Source organism: Pan paniscus, chromosome 12 (genome assembly GCF_029289425.2).
Source record: "Pan paniscus chromosome 12, NHGRI_mPanPan1-v2.0_pri, whole genome shotgun sequence".
Taxonomy (NCBI): Eukaryota; Metazoa; Chordata; class Mammalia; order Primates; family Hominidae; genus Pan; species Pan paniscus.
This window is the reverse complement of record NC_073261.2, coordinates 105,135,247-105,142,043: the sequence shown is the minus strand read 5'-3', so window position 1 is coordinate 105,142,043 and position 6,797 is coordinate 105,135,247.

Genomic DNA, 6,797 nt, shown 5'->3' with positions numbered 1-6,797 from the left:
CTTGAACTAGAGAACATGCCTTATTAGAAAAGAGCAAATGTGATTGCAGTTTCAGGAAACTAGGGAATACCTTGGCTGTTACCCAAATGGGAAAGACCACCACCCAGCCCCTCCCAACAAAAGCCTGATCTGGCACTATGACAGGAAAGCATCTGGGATATGATGGTGTCCACCATCCATAAGACTCAAGATGAATAAACCAAAGGACTTGGCTAATGACATTCCTTAGAAAAATGTAGATATTTGTTCTACAACCAGTTTAAGGATCTTGACTCCTTACAATAATTTTGAGGGATGGATGAATAGATGGATGGATGGTTGGATGGATGGCCTGTCTCTATGACATCTCTAAGTGATTCCAATCATCACCTTATTATTGAGGACCAGCCAATTCATTCTGACAGATGCTAGGTTTAGAGTTTATAATACATTTTCCAGCACTCAGACAGGGGACCCATTAGGCTAGTAATGGAAGCTGCACTTTCCGGCCAGCTATTTGTGGCAAAATGACTGTTCAATATATTTTGCAGCTCCTTGATAATCCATCCAGTGAATCTTCTATATTCTGTGGAGGACCTGGGAAATACTCCAGGAAACAAGGATAAAGCTAAGATGGTGTTACAAGTTACAAAAAGGGCAGATCCCTTTTATATGTTTTATGTGTTGGGACTATGCCTAAGAATTCATTTAAATGAAATGGCTTATTGCTAAATCATGGGCCCAAAGTAAGTTAATTTGGAGATTCTCCTTTTTAATGTAGCTCTGTCGAAAGTGACAATAACCTCCATAATTAAGGGAACTTTGAGAAGCTTGATTGTTTTAAGAATGTCCTCAATAAATACCTGAGAAATACGAACATGATATTTTGGTAAGTAAATACAAAATTTTAGAATAAGATAAAAATAAGCCAGTGACTTTATGTATTTCCCCTGTCATCTTATTTATGCATTGAGGCCAAATCACTTTGAATTATATGAAGATCCATTTTCTCTTTCATAAAATAAAGAGATTTGTGAGAGAAAGGCCTAAGAGTTTTAGAGGACAGCCAGCTCAATGTGAGCTCTTTGTTTAATATATAGAATGGAAAATTGGATGAATCCTAGGATGAATCAGTAGAAGTATGTATTTCAAGTTAAAGGAGGTGAGGTCACTATAACAGTAATCACATTTTGAGAACATTCACAACCTAGAATATTCCCAATAAAAAGCTTTAAAATATCAAGGAATATAAAAACTGTGACATATAAGAAAATGTTTATGAGCCTAGAGATTTTAGGAATGTAAAAGAGATTTAGAGCCTGGGCGTGGTGGCTCACGCCTGTAATCCCAGCACTTTGGGAGACCAAGGCAGGTGGATCACCTGAGGTTGGGTGTTCAAGACCAGCCTGACCAACATGGAGAAACCCTGTCTTTACTAAAAACAGAAAATTAGCCGGATACAGTGGCACATGCCTGTAATCCCAGCTATTTGGGAGGCTGAGACAGAAGAATCACTTGAACCCAGGAGGTGGAGTTTGCAATGAGCCGAGAGCATGCCATTGCACTCCAGCCTGGGCGACAAGAGTGAAACTCCATCTAAACAAACAAACAAACAAACAAAAAAACAAAAAAAAGAAGAAATAAAAAAAGAGAAGATTTAGAGAAAAATGTGATTATTTAGACTCTGTCTGAAGTGAGTAGACTAAGGAATAGGGATGAAAATGAGAAGGAATAAAACTTCAGGTGTAAAGGACCTTCCCATGAATGGAACTGTGTGAGCTTCGTTTTTGGGCAAAAGGCAGCCACAGGAAATCTTAAGCATGGTGTAGAGAATCATGGCAATGGGTAACAGGTTGAACTACCAACTGGACCTCAACATGCCAGTGCAAGTTCACTGCTGGGCTTGTTCATAAGAATCATCCAAATGAGGTTGTTTAAAAAATAGGAATTTAGGGTGGGCCCAAGCAATCAAGGCCAAAGCGATGTGTGCCTTTATGCTGGTGGAGAGGGTGCCATGATCTGACATGGAATAGCAGGGACCAGGTGGAGTGAGGAGGTTTTGGCACAAGAGGAGATGAGGGTGGAGGTGGAGGCAGCCCGATGTTGGAGTCCGAGTGGGATGAGAAGGAAACCTGAACAGGCAAATGTGTTACAGCAGCCCAGTGTGGGGTGTCAGAGCCCAAGCAGGGTGAAGAGCAATGCTGGGGGCAGTGATGGCAGTCTGGCATGTGTGTTAGAGCCCGAACAGGGTGAGGAAAGCATCGTGCAGCCTGGCAGTGGGTATTAGAGCCTGGCATGGTGAGAAGTGTGTTCCTAAAGGGCAGAGCAGAGGCAGTGCAGAAGGATGATGAGAGGGGTGTCTTTGCAGGGGAGCAGCAACTGTGGCAGCCCAGTGTGAGGTGTAGAAGCCTAAGTGAGGTGGGAGGAGCTTCTGCAGTGGGGGCTGGGGATGGGAGCATAACATGCAGGAGTCTGTGATGGGATCTGGGAATATGAAGAAAAATAAAGTTAGGGCTCAGGCTTAGAAAAGTTGATAGTCTTGAGAAGGAGATGGCACATGAAAGGGATGTCAGGGTAAACAAGGTGCTATAATACAGTATGTCAAGGTGCAGTGAGAAAAAAATAGTGACCCAAATTCTTATCTAAGCACAGGTGACAGAGTATTCAACAAAAAGCCCAAGTATTACAAAATAAAAAAGTCCAGTGACCAGCAACAGTGTATTGATTACATACTGAGGGGATTTTCCTAATAAGTAAGTACATGTGGGATTATGGGAGTCATGCTTCTCACTGTTAGGAAAGAAAATTAGAAACACAAAAAGGAAACAAACAAATAAACAAACAAACTAGAATTGACTCAGGATTCTTGAATTGTAATTGGAGTTTGACATGTGAATCCATAGTTGTCAATCTATAGATATATTGATACATGTAATTTCTAGGTATAGAAATTAATATACATACCTGTATATATGATACAGACACATACACACATACATTTCTTACCACTGAGAAGAAGTGGTAGCAGTGATACCTCAATAACAATGAACACACCTAAACTGATATCTTGGTATCTAAACATCATTCTTCACTAAAAGGAACCATGGCTCCTTGGAGAAATAGCTGATTCTAGGGCTGAGATAGGGAAAGTACTAGATGAGCTAAAACATATTTTTGTGCCAGAAAATAAAGAGGTGCTCAGTGAATGATGAAACATGTCAAAAGGACACAGGACCGAGCTTGAAAGAGCTCATTTTGGTGAAATCTAGGACAATTTGAGCAACAAAATATGTAAGGATAGCAAAAGATTATAACCCAATGAATAAAATATATTCTTGAATCTGTCCTGATATAGATATATGAATGGAGAGAAGAGAAAATGTTTCCTTACAGTGAAATGGCAACTGATAAATGTTGAAGGAATTACGGAGTTTGAAAGTCACCATATAGCAACAATCATTGCATTAATTAATTCAGCTAGGAAACATCAATGGATGCTAAAACTAGTGAGTAAAAATGTGTTGAGGCATACAGTAGCCTCAGGATACATTTCCTCAAAATATTCATTGATTATAAAGTAAAGATGAGTAACTTTATAGTGGAAAAACCTGGCAATCATCCCCATGGTCAGAGATCATGTTTAATAACACCAGTCAAAAGACGCATGGAAATCATGTGTTCTTTGATAAGATGAAATAAGACATATGCACATAAGAAGAAGAACACTTTATTTCTTATGTGATATTTCTGGGGAAAAGAGCATGACCTGAATTTAATGTTGAAGAAGCTTTAGACAAACCTGCACTGAAGGACTTTCTGCAAAATAACTGGCCTGTGATCCTCAAAAGTGGTCAAAGTCATAAAAATTAAAGAAAAGCTGAAGAACAGTTCCAGATTGAAGGAGAGAGACTAAAGACGCATGACAAATAAATGTAACTCATATTCCTGGATTAGATGCTTTTGTTATAAAGGACATTGTACTGACAACTGACAAAGCTCAAATGGTGTCACATGATGAAATAATTAGTAACAAATCAATGTTAGCTGCCTTATTATTATAGTTGCACTTTTGTTGTAAAGAAGGTCTTTATCTGTAGAAAATGTACACTGAAGTATTACAGGAGTGATGGGGCTTTATGTTGTCAATTGAATCTCAAATTATCTCGAGTAGAAAACATGAGGATGGGGGAGTGGGGAGCGATGCTTTTAATAGTCTTGGAACTATTTTGTATATTTGAAATCATTTCAAAATTTAAAAAAGATATTCCTAGACCTCGTTATAGACCTATGGAAGAATATTAATTAATGAAAGTGAGGCACAAGGATCTGTATGCTAAAGAGTCCATGTCGTTCCTTGCTAGGTTTGGAAACCTCTGGGCAAAATCACTGCTTTGCAGACTTTAGTGTGCATACGTTACATGGAAATCTTGTTAGACTTCAGATTCTAATTCAGTTGTTTTGTAGCCGGATTTAATTTTCCGCATTTCTAACAAGCTCCAAGGCAATGCCAAGGCTGTTGATCTGCAGACTAAACTTTGAGTAAAAAACTAGATGATCTTTGAGAACATACTCCACTTGACAAATGATGAGAACAGTATTCTGCTTCCAGTGTTTGTAGAATTTGTGGCACTAGAATTCATAAATGTAAATGTTCCTTCATGACCAGCCTGTAAAATAAACTGGTAGTGGACTTCATCTTTGTGGATAATCTTGCACCTTATAACAAAAGGAGAAGTTTGCCCCTGGAAACATTCTATCAGGCTTTGGACACAATAATAAGAATTTTTTTTTTTTTTTGCCAATATGACCAAAATCTAAGCAATGACACTTTATTAAAGGTCTACAGAAGCATTAAAAAAATGAAAAGTTCTTTGGGGTGATATATCACACTCTCTTAGATCATCATTTTCTTAGAGTTGAAACAGAACTAAAATCAAAAAGATTTTTTTCCCCTCAAAGCACAGGTGGAAAAAGCCTAAGAAGTCAATGTCAAAGATAATCGTCTCAGTTACTTGGTCAATATCTAGCTCTTTCTTACACCTCTGTCAAATCCCAACAGAGTGATTCCTTTATCATCTTTGTATGGAGAAATAATCGTTATTACTGAGTGCCAAACCTGTGCCTGGCAATGGATTAGGTCCATTAAGTTGGTTTAATCCTTTATGTCTATTTTTTTCCATTAAAATTAGGTCATTTTTGTCCTTAGCTTCCTGAGTATCATTCTATGTTCATAACTGCTTTTTTTCATCATATAGATATACTCATAAAATCATATATGGTAATGTTTATGTGCATTTTACAGAGTTACATAAATGCTGTCATAATGTACCCTTCCTTTTGCAACACTTGTAGTTAGGTTTTAAGATCTACGTAGACAGATAGACAGATAGATTGAAGAAGTATTTTCTTCTGTAAACACAATACATTTGGTTTGTGGGCCATTAGTTTGTCTTCAGTGTTTTCTGTTGAAGCAGTGCTATGATAAGCATCTTTTTATATGCTTCTTACTTCATTTGTGCAAGAGCTTCTCGGGGCATGTAAATAGAAACCAAATTGTAGGATCATAGGGTGTGTGCATTGCCAAACTTGCTAGATGATGTCAAATGCCCCTTCATAGTGGTTCTACCTATTTATATTCCCTCTGGAAGTATAAGAGGGTCCCTGGATCCCCATATCTTTGCAAAGGCTCGTTAATCTCATAGGGTTAATGATGTAATGTTCTTGGAACTGTGTCTGACACTTAATCTATGCATATCCCTATGACTCTTCTACAGCAACTGCAGTAACAGCTCCTATTACTATTATTATAAAATCACTACTATTTACTTATTAGAGTATGCCCCAGCCTAGAATGAGTGCTCAGTAAATATCCTTTGAATGAATGGATGCTCAATCCCTAGAGCCATTGTATAAAGTAACATTATTAGGAAAATGAGGCTCCGAGAGGAAACTCACTTGCCCAAGGTTGCCAGTGATGGAACTGGGCCTGGGACTCAGCCCTATTTGTCTCTAGTGTGAATTCAATTTCCATTTTATTCCACTCCCCACATCACTTCAAGTAACAGTGATTTTTTTATACCATTCTATCCTCTATAAAAATTCTGGAACATTAAAATCTGTAATAAACAACAAAAGAAGAATTATTTAAAGATGGTGAAGAGGATGGTTACTAGTCACGTCAAGTGGCCTTGTTTAAAGGGTAGCTTGTGTGTATTACCCTGCTTCCCTCTCCCCTTAGCCCAGGAAGCCCTGTCTCCCAGGAGGGGGCTTCATAGCCTCAGAATGGGCAAGCAGAAGTCTGCAGCTGAAACCAAAGTCCCATGTCCCCCAGGCTGCCCAGGGGCACATTTCTTTCCTACCTCCTCTGTAAGCTGTGCCTGCTGCAGCGGCCTCCCTGGGGCAAGCGCTGCCTCATCTGACAGGCCATAATTTGGGTCATTACACTCTCCCATGGGCAGTAATGACATTTTTTGTTTTCTAGACACGACCTCAGCACAGCTGCCTCATGGGAGGGAGAGTTGATTACTCCTCCACCGTGGCTCCTGTCTTGCAGAAGCCGGCTTCTGAGAGCCACTGCCTTAGTCTGTGGAGCTGCCTGTTTTGTGGCTCTTATCTTCTCAGAGAGGCTCTGCACCGAGGAAGGGAAATCTCTTAAAAGGGTCACACCCTGAAGGCTGTGACTTGGGAATAGTGTGGGAATGTAAGGGCCACAGGGGAATCATTCCTGCTCAAAACAGCTCTGCATTTTACCCAGAGAGATGCTTTGCGTGAAATTCTGGGGAGGCTTAAGCTCAGAAAAGCACCCACCTTAGAATTAT